This window comes from Ambystoma mexicanum, chromosome 1q, assembly GCF_040938575.1.
Source record: "Ambystoma mexicanum isolate Mex_15411 chromosome 1q, UKY_AmexF1_1, whole genome shotgun sequence".
In the NCBI taxonomy this organism is placed as follows: Eukaryota; Metazoa; Chordata; class Amphibia; order Caudata; family Ambystomatidae; genus Ambystoma; species Ambystoma mexicanum.
In genome coordinates this window covers 511,526,528-511,544,794 of record NC_090922.1, presented here as the reverse complement: position 1 = coordinate 511,544,794, position 18,267 = coordinate 511,526,528, and positions in this window count along the sequence as shown.

The following is an 18,267-nucleotide window of genomic DNA, read 5'->3' as shown; positions in this document are numbered from 1 at the left end:
TCTTCTCTGTGAGTTCTTTCGTGGCCACTTCTGTTCTTTTGAAGGATTTTGCTATTTCCTCTGTCTTTGGTAATTCACTTGGCTTTTCTTGGTCCTTTCCACTATTCTCTGGAATTGAATGTTTGGCAGGCAGTCTCTCCTTCTCTGCTGCCTTCGTTGGAGGCCTTGTAGCCATTGTCACTTGCCCTTGGTTGTGTGCGTTCTGTGTGTGGTTGCGTGCCGTGGTCAGTGCTACATTGTCATTCATCCCGTGCTGACCCTGTCTACAGCTTGTCTCTTCATTTGTTACCTCAAATGTGTCTAAATCATTGCTCATTACATTTAAATTGAGTTTGTTACTTTTATCATTAAGTTTTCTTGGGACTGGAATGACTATATAGGGTCTGGGTGCTCTCGTAGGCCCCAGATGTTCATTATCTGGTGGGTGCACTGAGATTGGGGCACTTCACGCACCAATAAAGAAAGCAGTTCTGATTGTTAATGGTAGAAAAACAATAATAATAACTATACATATACACACAATCGTTCGGAATGACAATTTGCAGCATTTTCTTCCAGGGAAGTGGGGGCGCCCTTCTGTTGAGGGTAAAACTAAGTTACTGTTCTGGACCCCCATTTCGAATGAGTTCATAGTCAATTATTTATTCCTTCTTTTGCTCTGGTCTCGTATTTCGAGAGTTTGTTACTATTAGAGGGACGAGTGCTTCTCCAAATGTCCCCCTCACGTGAGTGACGACGGTAGTCTCTGGGCACTCAGTACAGTTCCTGTGCTAGACTTTGGAAAAGGGTTAGGCTAGCACCTTTGGTAAATCACATTCATTATACATATCGATGATAGGTGAGGTCCCAATGCACGCCTCAACTTTGTCTTGGTCCTGAGGACATGCTGGAACTTGCTCGATGCGAAAGAAGGAAAAGATGGAACTGCTAAAAATCACACAAAAATAAAATGTTGTAAAAACAAAAACAAAAGTAAAAATAAACGTGAACATATGAAAAATAGGAAAAAATGAGAAAAATGCAGAAAAATGATAATAAGATGGTGAAGTTCTTGTGTCCGCCCCTTTCACTCGGACTCTCGGTGACAAGTTGAAGAACAGTGTCTCTCTCCTCGATCTGCTCCACGGCGGAAGGATGACGAAAAGTTTTATTGTGGATCTCCTCCTTCTAAGGCTCTCCTTAGCAGTGGATGTCCGTAATTGCTTCTCAGTTGTGTTATGATAGCTCTCAGGAGCTTGTTTAATTGTGCGTTCTTAACTGGGTCTCTGAGGAATGTGGGTACATCAACATTGTTGGGTCTACCCACTAATTCTGGAAAGTGCTCAATGAGGTGGAAGAAGACTTGGTATGCGTATCTGCTGTCTTCTGGTGACAACGACATTCGCTTTGATTTTCTGGTCTCTAGATCACAGGCCTTTCTTGCGACGTGAACATTTTTTACACTTTCCTGCTGCGTGGATTGCGACCACGTAATTCAGTTTGTACCACACTTGGTTTAGGAATTCGTTGTTTCTTGGATCTCTGATAAAGGTTAGGGTATCTGTGGTTCTCCCGACAAGTCCTGGGCACTCCTCTATGATTTGGAAAAACAAGGTGTATGTCAGTTCATCGGTGATCACTTGAGGTGGAAGCATTTGTGTCCTTATTCCCAGTACTCTGGCACTTCGACAAAAGCCTCCGCGAGGACCGTCAGTAGTTGCCGTATTATCTTCCTGTTAGCTGAATTTTGAATGAAATCTGGGATGCTGGTGTCTCTCCCTACAAGTGATGGATATGTCTCTAATACAAGCCGGAAGCAGGAAAGCACATCTTTTGTAATATTTCTATGGGGGGATACCATAAGTTTTATGACAAGGTCTTGGTACTGGTTGCTTCAGGATATCGATTTTGGTTCTCAGAAATGTCTTATTTTCCGCTTATCAAAGTCTTAGGGCTTTTCCAATGCTTTGTGTGGCTTTAAACGTTCATATGAGTAGCGTTACTGCAGCTTTGGACGTGCGATTCTCTTCTTTACCATGCACCTTTGGCTGCACAGAGTGTTTGTTTTATTGGTTTTTATTCCTTTCCGTGCTTAGATGGAATGTTCAGTGTAAGACCAAGTTTACACAATGAGCTCTCTCGTTTTGCCTTTTCTGATCATGTGTCCTTCTTCCTCGTCATGGATCTTGTCTGCACATGCTGAGGTTCTTCCCCGCTGTCTGTAGATTCTTCGCAGCTGGATGCAGCTGGAGGGCCCTCTCCTGCATAGGGTTTAATGTCATTTAGAAAGATCCATGCTCTTCTGCCCTGGAGCTTGACGGCGGACGGGGTGCAGTCCTCTACGATAAAGGGGCCATTAAATCTTGGCTCGTTCCACCTTTTTCTTGCGTGGTTTCTCACCAATACTGCATCACCAGGGAAGACGAGGGACGCACAAAGGATTTGAGCTGCACCTGCTTCAGCACTTCCTGCTGTGTTTTGTGCTGTGCTGTCCCCTTTTCTCCGTCACTGCAGCTGGCCTGTAATGACAGAGGTGCTGGATGTCATACAGTCAAGGTACATTTGCATCTCTGTTCCCAGAACCTCTCTAGTTGGCTGGGCATCACAATTAGCTCTATCTCGGGGGGTAAGAGGGGTCCTCATCCTTCTGCCTGTAACTATCTCATGCGGCGTGAGATGATGGTCGGATCCTGGTTGGTTCCGAAGTGCATACAATGCCAATGGTAGACAGTGCAGCCATCCCTTCTTTAATGTGAGCTTCAACTTGGCTATCCTCTCATTAAGCAAGCCGTTGATCCATTCAGGATAATACACCGGTGAGAACTTGTGTTTTATACCAAGCAACAAGCTGATTTGCTCGAAAACTGTGTTAACAAAGTGAGCCCCGTTGTCTGATCTCATTACCTCGCACACCCCCCATCTAGGGGACACTTCCCTCACCAGGAACTTGGCAGCACAGGTAGCGTCGGGGTGTGTGCAGGGACCTGCTTCTTTCCATCTAGAGAATGGACACAGCACCACAATTAAATACCTGTACCCATTGCATACTTGGATCATATCAACATAGTCGATATGCAAGTGCTGGAATGGTCCATTTGGTCTGGGGATGATCCCTCTCACTACTTTTAATGTGTGGCCAGCGGTGATTTGCTGGCAGATTATGCAGTTCACCATGAAAAATGCAACATGCTCTGCTAAATTCGGTGTGAACCAGTCTTCTGCGAGCGTTGCAGCAAGATTCTCTTTTGTCATATGGATGGGGTAGTGCAGTTGCTCTAACGCTACTTTTAGAAGGGTGACAGGCATTACTGGTTTACCACTGCTGTCTTGCCTCCACAACCCGTCAGAGGGGTTTAAAGAACACCCTCGACACTTCCACAAATGTTTCTCCTCCTGAGGTGCCTTCCCGTGGAGCTCCATTAGCTGAGTCTGCCCTATATTGCTATAGGCTTCTGGTGTGGCTCACGCTACCAGCATCCTCTCATTGGTACATGCCACCTCCACGTCCATGATTGTTTCAGTTTTGGATGCCATGCGCTTGGCTTCCATGTCTGCTTCATGATTTCCACGTGACACGAAATCCGTCCCCTTGGTATGAGCGGCGCATTTCACGACCGCTATGTCCCCTGGGAGCTGTAGTGCTTTTATTAGCCTGTCCAATAAGGCTGCATGTTGCACTGGCGTGCCGTCTGCTCGGAGGTAGCCCCTCCTTTTCCAGCGCACTAGACCTGCATGTACTGTGGACGTCACATAGGCTGAGTCACTGTACACAGTTACTTCTTGGTCTGCATGATTCTCAATGGCGTGTATCAGTGCCAGCAGTTCTGCCGCTTGCGCAGAAAGTGAGAGGGTATTCGCGCACTGATGAGTACTCAAAACTCTCCATTCGCTAGTATACCTTTGTCCATCTTCTTGGTCGATTCTCGAAGAACCATCAATAAAGACGATCTCTCCACTTGCCAGGGGGTTATCATTTACCCTGGGGATCTCAGCATAGAATTCCTCATAGTTCGCACAGTCGTGTATAGGTTCTCCCTCTGTGACTGGCTCAGCTATGAATGTAGCAGGATTCACAGTTTTACATCAAACTATTTTGATCGATGGGTTAGAGATAATCACCTCATAGGTGGATACTCTCTGAGATGTCAGTGTGCCCTTTGGTTAGTATTGCGAACAGCGAATGTTCAACATATAATGTCATGGAGCACCCCATCACAATGGCTGACGTTTTTTTGATAGCGAAAGCGGCAGCAGCTACATTTTGTTCGCACGGGAAGTGGCTCTTCATAACCAGGTCCAGACTCCGGCTGTAATATGCTAGGGGCTTGTACCCCAGCTAGGTTCGCTGCACTAGCACTGCCGTCATAAAATTACCATCAGAGTGTGAGAACAGGTAGAATTCCTCTGCATAACTAGGAATCCCGAGAACTGGGGCCTTACAAATTGCCCCCTTGAGTTCTGCAAACCCTTTCTCCGTTGCCTCAGTCCATTCAATTTCTCCTTTTGTTGCCTGGGCTTTCTTTAAAGCCTGAAGCAAGGGCTTGGTATACGAGCTGTAGTCAAAGACCCATGCTCTGACATGATTGCACAGGCCTAAGAATCTTTGCATTTGTTTTAACGTGCGCGGCTTGGCCGTGTTCATGATGGCTTCAGCCCTTTCTGGGGTTACCTTCTTCCCCTCATGAGAGATCAGTTGCCCTATGTACAACACCTCCTGTTGACAGTACTGCAACTTTTCCTTATCAACTTTGTATCCCTTTTCAGCCAATATAGTCAATAGCTGGACAGAGTCGCGCCTGCATTGCTCTTCAGTGGTGCTGCAGATCAGAATGTCATCTACGTACTGCAAAACAACACTGTCCACTGCAATATTGCCTAGGTCCATTTGCAGGACTCTGTTGAAAATAGAAGGGGACTCTCAATACCCCTGTGGCAACCTCGTACTTTTCAGGTGCATTTGTCTGAAGGTGATTGACATCTGGTCTTGAGAGTCACGGTGCAGTGGAATTGAGAAAAATGTGTTTTTCAAATCAATCACCGTGAAATATTTTGCCTTACTGGGCATATCACGTAGTATTGTGGATGGATTGGGGACTAGAGGGAACTCGTCTTCAACTATATCCTTTAATGTTTGTAAATCCTGGATTAAATGTCAGGACCCTCCCTTTGATTTTTTGACAGGGTAAATCACTGTATTGCAAGGTGATTCTGACATCACTAGGATGCCCTGTTCCATCATGGCGGAAATTGTCTTCACAATCCCTTCATCTGCCTCTCCGGACATGGGATATTGTCGCGCTCATGGTAAAATTGCTCCGGGTTTCAGTTTAATTTTCACTTCACCTGCCCCCTTCAGGAGACCTTCATCATAGGCCCTGTAGTCCATACTGCGGTAGGCACTTGGGCCATGTCGTCATCAAAGTATTCTGGACGTACCAGCGCCAGCATCATTCTCTGTGGCACCTCCCGTCTGATCATTTTGACCCAAAATATGAGACTTACTTCCACTCTTGTCTCCTCTAGGTCAGGGTGCTCTTCGAACAGATCGCCATCGGTGACATCAGCCACTCGATACCCTTCTTCGATGGTGATAATCGCACACCATTGTCTGCCTTCGTCCTCATATCCTTTGACCAATACCACTTTCCCTCACGCTGCGGCAGAATGTATCACTAAGGGAAATACTTGCCCCTCTTCTTCGTGCATGGGTATTCTTGGTCTGAACAGAAACTCATCAGGGGTTCTCGTAGTTTTGCCTGCGAGGCCTGGCAGTCCTGCCATAAACACCCGCACGCCATATGCAAAGACTTCTGGCTCTAACGTTACAGCCCTCATGGTTATACGTCCTGAGTATGCTCTGATCATTTCGCACATGTTTGAATAATGCATTCCTGGAGTGGAGCACACTATACCCTTCTCGGTGACCGAGATGGTCATGTTTAATTTAGTCATCAGGTCTCGGCCCAGAATATTTACTGGGGTCTGACGTGAATACAATAGGGGTACTTTCATTTCGCGCTCTCCCACTGAGACTGGGAGTGTGTCTGTAAAGGGAACTCTATTATGAGCTCCAGTGAAACTCTGAATATCTATAGCCTCGCCGGACAAGGAAAATGTGCCCTCTCGTATGCACGAGTGCGTTGCACCCGTGTCAACTAAGAATGAATATTCTTTCCCCCCTATGGTGACATTGACCCTTGGTTCCCTGTTAGGGTCTGGTGTCACTGATAGGATAGAGAACATCAGAGTCCCCCGTGAGCTGTCCTATTTCATATATAAGTTCGGCCCACTGTATACTTGTTGATTTGCCCCAGCCCCAGGGTTAACTCTCCCTCTGGAGCTAGTGCCCTATGACATTTACGGCGGTGCCTGCTGTGGGGTTGTCCCTGCGGCAAGTTCCCCATGTTCGGTGGTTGAATCACTTGCTGTGCACCTTGCTGCACGCCTGACGCCTGCGGCTGCACTGTGTAATTTTGTGCACTGCCCTGTTGCAGGACGGCAGGCTGATTCACCATGCCTGCCCCATCCCTTGGCTGTTTTGCCACATGCCTTGGCTTCTGCACATGCGCGCCACGTGTCCTGTCATTCCACACAGCCAACACGCTGGCGATGGTTGGGCCATCTGTCCATCTGGCATAGCTGGATCGCCCATCTGCGCGTTCTGAAAGCCATTTTGATTATTCTGAAAGCCTCCCTGGTTACCTCGAAAACCCCCTTGATTACTCTGCCATCCTCTTCCTCCAAAACCCCTTCCTCTTGGGTAAAATCCTGCGTTATCGTGATTATTCTGCGATGGGTTGGTCACTTGTTGTGCGCTTGGTTCGGCTGGGCTGGTGAGCATGGCTCCCTCGAGAGCATACTTCGAGAGCTTCTTTTTCACCAGCTTTGCCTCCTCACCCTTACGAGTTGCCTCCTTTTTCCGATTCTTTTCTTGCAACAATCTATAGTAGTATGCAACTGTCAACTGTATTTTGGCCCATGGTTTAGCTTCTACTCCTACCAATTTTATTAGCTGCTTCTGCAAGGCATAATATGTGGTAGAATACAGGGATAGATTTCGTCCAATACTATGCGTTTCGAGCACCCACACATCTTGAACATTTTTGATATAAATCAACGGGTCCTCTGACTCTTTCATTTTTCGAGTCATTATAGCCCCCATATCAGAAGTGTCTGGATATAGCGTTCGTAGCGCTTTCCCCACTGCTGCCCTACAGTTATTAAATGGCGCTCCGTCATGGGAGGTGTTAGTTAGGGTTACCCTAGGATAGCCTGCTCGTTTCCATACATCATCTGCTCTTTCACCAAGTATGGCAATTTGGAGGCCCTTAATGTCCCATATAGCTAAGGTGACACCCCCCGTCATTTTCTCTAACTCGTGTATCCACTTTCCGGCTCCCGATGTCAGCATTGGAAGCTTATGTTTAAGGCTCTCTCGGTCCATGTGTGGCCATGGAATATATTATGGTCTTGCTCTCCCCTTTTCTAGCAACGGGAATTGGAATGCACAGTCCTCCTTCTCTTTCCCCATAGCTCTCCGGTCTATTGCCGGGGCAGCATTCCCGCCTTGCTGTCTACCTGGCAATGCCCTTAATCTGTCTGCGTAGGCAGGTGCTGACACGCCCCTCTGACCGTGGGGTGTTCCTTCATGTCGGCCGGACTGCGCGGCAGACTTCGGTGCCCTACTTGTGGACCCGCTAGCATCTGACCATCGTACCCCTCGGTCTCCTGGGAGCTGTTTTTCGCACTGACTCCCTTCTTCATGTGCCACATCCTCTGTTTCCCCACCGGAGTCAGATTCTGATTACTCCCAGTTTACACAACTCCTAGCATGTTCTTCGTTCTGCCCAATCTCCAGCCTGTCTAGGGACAGTCCCCTGCTCCCACTACTTCGGGTGACATCCTCAGTGTCATATAGCTGAGTGCTCTCTAAGCGCTCATCTTCCCTTCCCCCATCGGATATCTGCTCTAGCCACATCTCATCGTATATTTTATCGATCGTTTACCTGATGCTTCTGGTGTCGAAGTCATCTTCAATATTTGTCCCGCTTGTACCTGGTACTGCATCGCTTGCAGGAAAGAATTCTTCTATGTCTTCCCATTCTACTGTAGGATTGGGTTTAATCACTTCCCGCTCCAAATATTCAAGATCATGTGCCCTCTGTCTGTGCTTACGTTCTATTTCCTCGTCTATTTCCTTTTGCTTCTTTGCTTCATCCCTAGCCTTATCTACTTCCCTCATCTGTTCATTTCTACGTTCTTTTGTCCTTCTACTTTCTTCATCTTCCCATTTTTTTACTTTCCTTTCGTGCACTCTCCTTTCTTCCTCTAGCCTTAACATGTTCTGCCTGTACTTTTTATAGGCTGCGTACTGTGTGCGAGTGAGCGGTATTCCTTGCTCTTTGCGATATAGTTGTTCTCGCCTTAGCCTATCTTTCTTTCTAGTCTTTTCATCTCTTTCTTCCATCCCTTTCCCTTTCTCTCTCCTTTGCGTCTCATCAGACTTCTCCTTTGGCCTCAAATCATCACTTCCTTTTCCATCTAACTTCAGTAATATTTGACCTCCCATCCATTCGTCTTTCGCGATTGCTATCTCATCACCTCTACCTTCATTTCCTTTATTTTTATTTCCCTCTTTCTCCTTATCTGGAGGTGCACAACTCAGTGCCCAATCTTTCCCTTCATCTTCGCATCTCTCTTTGTCCCTTGAGACTGCGGAGGCGATATTGTTTTTCTGTTCTTTTCCCTTATTATCGTCACTACTGTATGTAGGCGACTCATATGCGGGGTTGATATACCCCATGGCTGCTTTAAGTTCTCTTAGCGGGTAAAGACCCTCTGACTTGCTTCCTTCAATGACTGCCTCAGGCGGGGCTGGTGGCGCGGAATGCGTCTCACCCCCCTCTGTACATACATTTAATATCCAGTATGTGGGTGGTTCTTCCACCTTCGTTTCTTCAACCATTTTCCACAACTCTAGAACAGCAAGACGTTTCTCTAACTTCTTGCCCGAATATGTGGTGTGTAGGAAGGTAGTCATGTGCTGTAAAACAGCCTTAGAGAGCGACCGGTTCTGGGGCCACGGCATAAACAGCTTATTGGCGGTACCCTTAACCCACTCCTGGCTGTATTTCTTCAGCTTTAGTGCATGCCTGGGCAGTTGTATGCACAAATGCGCAAGCGGGGTAACTTCCTCCATTTTTTATTTCGTCACTAACAGTATTTACACAGTTCTTTAATCCTCCAACGGTATCAGCGAGCACCACAAACGCAAGCTCCAATCCAATCTTTTCCCGCCAAAATTTATACCAACAATTTACTCAAAATCCATCAATTCAATGGCGATTCCCTCTTAGTTACAGAATCGCTTAAAGCCATAATGCATTTCAATCAATCAGCAATACAGTTATTTCACATTTGACATAAACAGGACATATATGACAGACTAGATGGACACCAGCTGGTCATACATATACCTGCCTTCTAATCAATACCCCGTCATGGGATGTGAACAAACCCCTTTGATGCTGTCTTTAATTGTCACCGTAGCCTAAATTGTCCCCCCACTGTGGGCTATGGGTTCACGTTCCTTCTGACCACTCTTTAAAGTGCAGGAATAAGGCGAATCCTTATACTTTTATCTCAGGTGCCCCCCTAGTAATCCTTACCTTTTGTCTCAGGTGCCCCCCTGGTAATCCTTATGTATTGTCTCAGGTGCCCCCCTGGTAATCCTTACGTTTTATCTCGGGTGTCCCCCCGGTATCCACTCTTTATTTCTCATGCTCAAGTGATTACCCCCTTTATATATATAGTCTCCTCTACTTCTAACTACTTTTTTTTCTCTGCCACCCTCCGTTACCTTTCCCTTACTTACTCTAATGCCTACAAGACATTTGTAAAGTAACGAGTTTGTTGTTTCACTCACCGATCGCATCTTTTCCTATCTGGAACTTCGGGATCACCGCCCCTTCTTCTTCCTGCTTTTAAGGTTTTCGTCCGATCCGCTGCCTGTGGGAATGAGAAGGGTTATGCTTGGAAAGTAGTTTTGCAAAGGTAGCGGGCGCCCCTCTCTCGAAAGAACAGATTGATAACCTGTTCAGTGGTTATTAACCACTTGAGAGTTCGCAGCCACTGCTTTTACTCACTGTGCCTTTCACAGATGGGAAATATCCATTGGCATATCAGTCTTTGTCCTGCCCAGGGGCAGTCCAGCACCGAAATGCAATGGCAATTCCAACCTGAACGAGAGTACCACCAGCAACCTCATACACGTGTTTCACCCTTGTTGGGGATCATCAGTGAGGTGAAGCTGATGCCTCTCTAAGCACAGTGAGAGGGAGACCACGTCTGGTTCCCCCCAGGAGACCTAGGGTTACCAATCCCAGGAAAAATAGTTTTGCAAAGGTAGCGGGCGCCCCTCTCTCGAAAGAACAGACTTGATAACCTGAACGAGAGTACCACCATCAACCCCATACACGTGTTTCACCCTTGTTGCTTGGAAAGGCAGGTTCCTTCAGATCCACTGCAGATTTTTGAAGTTTTACTCGGTTTATAGTGATAATATCGGAAAAAAAAGTCGAACTACAAAAATATCGAAAATAAAAATGTCGAAAATGAAAATATCGAAAACATATACATACAATTAAAAGAGTCAATTTTTCGAAAATATAAATATCGAAAAAATGTTAGATTACGAATTTCAATAACTGGAAATAAAGAAAAAACAAGAGTGTCATTTACTATGAGGGGGGTTCATCCCCCCTCAACCACCTCCTCACCCGACACCCCGTTGCCAACAGCCACCACCACCCCTCCCCCAAACCACCCTCTCACCCCTCATACTCAGCATAAGAGGGTAAGAAAGGGTTAAACTCATAAGTGAAAACCACGAGTAAAGAACCTTGTTTAGGTACCAAGAAACCAAAAACGGTTGTGGAAAACCATCATTACCTGACAGAACAACACTTGACACGGTACTGCAGGAAATTGATTGGAGTTGTTTCACACTAAAACAGGTACTATTGATAAAACGAACATGTGACTAGACATTAGGGTATCATACGACATACAAATGTATGACAGGAAAAATAATTTTCTCATTTGTTTTAGAATAAGAAATGGAGAACAAAGTGGAATTTATCGCCACACAATAAGGAGGAAAGCAGTTGGTTTTAAATGGATACGTTTTCCATAAGGAATACAAGAAAAAGGAACGCATTTACTGGAAATGCACGGAATACAAAAAAAAAATTCAGCGCATGAGCGATTACAGAGGGAACGGATGTAAAAAGTAAAAATGAACACAACCATCTGCCAGATCAAACCAATATTATTATCAAAAAAACATTATCCGAGCTAAAAAGAAAAGCCGAGGAAAGTCATGGTGAAGCTAGTGGATCGGTACTGGCAGGTGTTTGTGACCAATTACCAACACATATAACGGCTCAGTTACCGGCTGAAAAATGGATGCAGCGTACAATAAACCGAACTAAAAATCAGAAAGAGAATCTGCCACCTGCACCAGTGTTATTTCGAGACATTACAATCCCGGATGTTTTCAAATTAACAGCCAAAGGAGAAAGTTTTCACCATGCCACACTTGAATTGAACAATGAAAAAAAATTAATATTCTCTACTGCTGCAAACTTTCACCATCTAACTCAAAGTCATAAGTGGCAAAGTGACGCAACGTTCAAAGTGTGCCCACAACCTTTTCACCAGTTTTACACAATACATGGAACAATAAACGATAAAATCGTACCGCTTGTATATATATCAATGCCAAAAAAAACTGGAGAATCATACAGAATCGTGTTTAATAAAATGAAGCAAACTGCACCTGATTCAAAACCAACAACAATAATCATGGACTACGAAACGGCTCAGATTAAATGATTTTCATCAGTGTACAAAGAGACCAGGATTCAGGGATGTTTTTTTCATTTTACTCAAAGCATATGGCACAAGTTACAAAAATTAGGACTAAGTACTAAATACACAGAGGAGAGTTGCTACCAGTATAACATAAAGAAACTTTTTGCATTGGCATTTGTACAGGAAAATTATGTTGTTGATTATTACAAACATTTGATTGAGACTGATTATTACAAAAATCATGAAGAAGAAAATACTGATTTATTAGACTACTTTGAAAACACATGGATAGGACAATTAACTAGAAATGGAACAAGACGCAGGCCAAAATATCCAGTACCATTGTGGAATTGTTACCAAGCTACATTGGAAAATACACCTCGAACAAATAACACCCTAGAAGGATGGCACAGCAGATTGAATAAAAACGTCAACATCCAGAACCCAACATTATGGCATTTTTTAAAGGACTTACAAAGTGAAGAACAACACCAGCAATTTAAAATAGCACAAACACTTTCATTGGCTAACCAAACACCAAAAAGAAAAAAATACAGGGACTACGAGAGTAAACTGGTACAACTAATACAAAATTTTGACACACAAAATAAGGAAAACTTTTTAGATTCGGTGGCATTTAACTTAAAATGTTAAAAAAACTTATGATTCAGGAACATCTCCAATCCAGTGTGGCATGGACAAAGAAAATCCAAAAGCAGCATCCTGCGGGTCCATAATACCGAATCTGGAACAGGAATCCATGTGAAAAAACCAAGAAAACCTCCAAGAAAAATCCAAATCCGCAGAAGAAGAAAGAATACACAATCCAAGATGAGAAACTCCATCAGTCCATGTCTATAACATCAATCCATGTAAATGTGCCAGGAAAAAAACAAAAAATATCTGAATCCAGGAAGGAAAAAAAAGGTCAAATCCAGGTAAAGCCCATACAAAAAAAACACCAAACTGCTCCATAAAAAAAACAGGCAAGATCCAAATCAAGCAAAGAAAAAAAAGTGCAACTCCAGGAAAAGACCATACGAAAAAAAAGCAACACTGCTCCATGATCCAAACGAGGAGTGAATACAAATCCATCAAAACCAGTTAATCCAATGAAAAAAAAGGCTTCCACCATCCTCTGCCACCAAGTGTTCTGGGGAAGAGGAAATCGCTGACGGGCACATAGGTCAGCACTCACCCTCCAGAACTTGTAAGACAAGATAGCTGCACCATGTGAGGACAGGGGGTGCAGGATTCACTTACTCCAACATGAAGTAGGCAAAGGGAAGTCCGTTTAATGACAATCACATCAAACAGAGAAACAAATGGAAATCAGCAGCATTGCGATCACCTGTCTCGCTCCGACTTCCTCGAACTTCAGTCGGACAGCACTTCTTTTAGGCAAAAATCGTCATCACTGATGTCTAATTTCTATAAAAAAAATCATCATGCAATATAATTGGTTAGGAAAGGTAACTTAAGTATAGGTGTTATATCTGTATATGATATTAGGGCATGCAGATTGGATAACTCTTATCGGGTGAGAGTCTATGCCCATCCCTCTACATCACGCGTGATAGACGTCACTACAACTACGATGTCCTATTGGTTGCAATATCTATAGGGCTCCATATAACTTGCTCCATTGTGATTGGGCAGATTACACCCCTAGACATAAATTTCCCCTTTTAATCAGCAGCATGCAGAATGGACACCCCTGTGCCTGGTGTCCCAAGATTCACCCTGCCTCCCTTCCATCAATCAGTGTTTTAGGGAGACGTGTCAATTAGTTGGCTAAGGACGGCCTCGAAACTGTAGTCTCTTATCAGGAAAAGTTATGCATCCTCGGGTCCTGGATGACATCAGGCAATAGTACTTATTCGCGCCTGGCTTGTCACGTGTTAGTTCACCCTGAATCTGCTTCAGTTTCCAGCTTTTAGTGCATTTAATTCTGTGTCCGCCTAGCCACCTGCATGGGCCCCCCTTATCTTGACCTTCATGAGGCAGGCTGGTATGCTCTGAAGTTGGAGTCTTGTGAGCTGACACTCTCCTCCCCTTCTCTGGTTGACCTCGATTTCCTAGGCATGAGCCGGTCTTTGTTGAGTTTCGATTCCGCTACTTCTCTTGCCTTTGGTTGGGTTTCGAAACTTGGCCTGTCAGGCCTCTGGCCGCGTGGGTACCTTTCTGCTTTTACAAAATGGAGTGGCATTTGTATAATGTGCCTTATTGAGGTAGATATATGGTTGGCGCTTGCCACTCTATCTTCTACTAAGCATTGCAAGCAATATCGATTTCTTGGCATCTTGCGTTTCAAGCCTACTTACACATGTTTAACAGGACGGTTGCTGCCATCTTGTCTCATAGCACTGTTTCCTTACGTTGTAAAATTGTCTCCTCTCTGTGCCTATTCCATTCAATTTCGTAGTTACTCTCTCTGGCGTGTTATCTTCGATAGCTGCATTTGTTCATTCACGGGTCTGTTCAGGCCCTTGTGTCATTTCCACTGGCCTTCCATTAAGGCTTTTGGGGTCTCTTCGTGGACCGTGTGTAGGTACTCCTCATTTCGTATCAGCGGCTGGTATGGCTGTCTGATAGGGTACCGTACTGCCCGGGGTTGTCTAGTTATGGGTGCTTCAACCGGTATGGATCTTCTGATGTATACTGGGCAGAGTCCCAGTGCAGCTCTTTGTAGGTTAATTTGCTCTTCATACGGCACATACCTAGGCGAGTACACTCCTGGTACCTCAAAATGAGGGGAAGGGGTGCAGGCCATGTCTGGGACCTCCTCTACACCAATATGCTTAAAAGCAAATTTACTGCAACTCACAACACTCTCCACGGTGTGTTGCTAGACACAAACCACACTGCCCATGCACAAGATTTTAGCCATACCCAACAGGTCACATTATATACTGTTGTGCAGGTAGGTACACAGCGCCATCCCCAAAGTGGGTGTAAATTGAGATACAATCACTTATATAAGCCTTTAAGTGCTTCCCAACAAGAGCATTGGTAGTGTAGAGGATCAGACAATGGACTTGCAAAAACATTAGCAACCTCTGCATTTCTCTGAAGTTCTCTACATTTTTGTTTTTAATTTAGAAATTCCATAGCTCTTAAATAGACTTTTAATAACAACAAACTATGTATTTAATTGAAATGTGCCCTGTTGTTCATAAACTCACAGGTAGATTACAATGTAAAACAGATTTCAAATAAGGGGTGAATTACAGCCAGGTGCTGAAGGGGGGGAGAAAAGTGACCACCGCCAAGAGGCTGCCATAATGCAAGGCCATGCAGGCATGCTCACAGAATCAATGTGTTGCTCTGGCAACAAGCCTCCCCGGTTGCTTTGGTTAGCCCATACACATCTCTCTTTTGGAACAGTAGACATTTGATAACAATAAAAGGAAAGGAGGGAAACACAAACACAGCACTGATGGTCCGGAGGGCGTGGGGGCAAACATCAGCACTGTGACCGATGGAGGGAATTGTCATGATGCCATGCCAAGTGAGGGACCCTGGCATAGCATCCACTCTACACCGCACAGGTGTCTTGCCTTCACAACTCTCCCCGGAGGGACCTTGACCTCACTCACCTCCTAGAGAACTTCATGGCACAAAACAAGGTCTCCTCTTCAGGAGACTCCCCTATGGTGGGGAAGGATGAGCACTAGGGCTCCTCCCACCAATGTCGAGGGCCATCAAAACAAATAGCAGCTCCCAGGCACCATGTATTGGGTTTCAGTAATGATTCTGGGTGTGATTCCCCACAGTGGTAGGCAGCGTGGACATGGGACTACCTAGAAGATGAAAGGACACACACGGATAGCCCCTACCCCTACATCGATTACCAGGCCTCCGAAGCTTTTGACTTGGTGGACCATTCCATCTTGTCCACCAGGTTAAGGGAGAATGCTTTCTTCTCTGAAGAGGCAATCCAATGGATATCTTCTTTCTTGAAAGATAGACAAATCAGAGTGGCCAGTGAGTTGGCAGAAGCTGATCCTATGCCTTTATTGTAGGGGGTTCCACAGGGAGCCTGAGTACCACCATGTTTTTATAACATCTTTATGATCCTCTTCTTCCAGATGTTGGAAGAGGAGGGGAATCATATTCGCCAACTATGCTGATGATACGCAATGTGTTCTACCCATCTCGGGCATTCATCAAAAAGATGAAGCATTCATCCATAAAATCTATCTAAAAATTCAAAATTGGAGGGTCTCTAATGGACTGGCCTGAAATAGTGCCAAAACTGAATTTCTTCTGGTGGGTTCTCCCAGTAAACTGGTTAAACTGGGGGACAACTATAAGAATTTCAATCTGGATAATTGTGTCATCGAGGACTTGAATAAGGTTAAGACTTTAGGCGTATACCTGGACAAACATATGAATATGAAGGGCCAGGTGATTAGTCTTATTTCCTCTTCATCATACTTCATCAAACTGTTCCACCACTTACGCCTTCTTTTTTCTGAAAAAAATTCAGAAACCTTGGCAAGAGCTATCATTGGTTCCAAATTGGACTATGGGTGTAACCTACTGGTGGGCATCCCGCAGGGAGAGATCCAACGCCTTCAGGTGATCCAGAATGGGGCGGTGAGAGTGGTGAAGAGCCTGGGCAAAAGAGATCATGTGTCTGAAGCCAGAAGGAGTCTGCACTGGCTTCCCATCAGGGCAAGAGTTCTGTTTAGGCTTCTACTCATTACGCATAAAAGTATCCTGGGTCAAATGCCATTATACCTGAAGGAAGCCATTGCCCTAAAAGACAATGTGAGGACACTGAGATCAGATAATTACAATATTCTTAAAGTCCCACACAGTAAGTCTAATAAAGCAAGTCAGGGGTCATTTGAAGCAACAGCCCCAATTGCCTGGAATGCCCTCCCGTCCACGCTGAGAATGATAGCCTCGACAGAATTGTTCAAGAAGCAGCTGAAGACTCCGCTCTTTGCCTAGAGAGTTATGGTAGTTACTCATGCCATGCCTCTTATTTCTCAGAGTGTTGTCTCTTCCTCTTTCTCGTTGCATGTTTGCTGTGTGTTAGTCAGCGCCCATCAGCCCTTGGGTATCAGGTGCGCTTAATAAATGCCATAACATAACATCATCTGCAGGCACATCCACCCCATTCTTAGTCACATGCACAGACTGCTACTTCCTTCTCCAGTTCCAACATGGCCACCACAGTACACATTCTCTGCCCACTCTCTTTGTGGGTGGTTGGACATAGGCTAGGGGGACTTCCTGACTAGGCGCTTCCTGTCTCTCCAGTATTTCAATGGTGTTGGGGAATTGTCAGTGAATCCGGATTGTGCTAATAGTTGTTTTTCATGACTAACACTGTTTCTTGATTTTGCAGAGGTTTTTAGTCCATGGGTACTCCATCTACCTGGAGGTTTTCTTCTGCCTCCTGGACCCTTGTACCTCATATCCCTCTTCCAAACCCTGACCTCCTTAGGAGAGGTTCTGGGTAACTGAGCTTGTATTCCTACTCTACCCGGAAATCTGGTGACTGCTGCTCAACTGTACCTTCATGCATAACAAGGAGGAAGTGGAGAGTTAAGACCTGCCCTTGGAAGCCAAGGAGGATAAGGACCAAGACCTGCCCTTGTAAGGACTCTGCCCAGCTCTTCAGGTGTCACATCCTCTCATCTAACAGCACTGTAAGCTATTAAAGCCACAGGGAATGTTACAAATGTATTTTTCTTAATAGAAGGAATACAATAATGTAGACAAATTAAAGGTGCTCTGTGAATGAGTTATTCACAATGACATTTTACATCCTAAAGAAAGTATAGTCAAGCATGTATGTTTTGCTTTTGTCCAATGTTAAATGAAAGGAGTGGTCCTTTGCCAATCTATGTATCAGTTCTCACACTTTCTTAGGAATTAATAAAATGCCTTTTATTAACTGAATTAGGGATGTAATGGCACCTGGCCTGTGCAGCCACATTGTTCTGTGTTTAGGTTTCTAGATGCATGTATGTTCTTCATAACCACAGTGTGGGTAGTCTAGATGATTGGACACTTAACTTTCAAAAAAGGGGGCAGCCTTGTTATCTGGGTTTGAACCTCTCCATCAGTGCTTTTTTTATTTGAACTGTGTAGCATGGCTAAGCGATCTCATTCAAGGAATTACGTATGACTCTCAAGAGCTTCTTAGAGATGCATTGGGTTGCAGCCAAAGTATCAGAGCTCAAATCCCACTTATAGCACCACTGGTAGGAAGGTTGAGCAATGATATTAGTGACACAGAAGGACTAGAGAATGTTTTAAACACGCATGGCAATTTTGCGCTAAGTCAGGCAAATGCCATGCTTTTTATCTCACCCTACATGCCAAAGCTGAACTCCCACCTCAATGCCTGTCTAAATGCCCACCTGAGGCTGCGGCAGGTTTTGCACAAGGGAA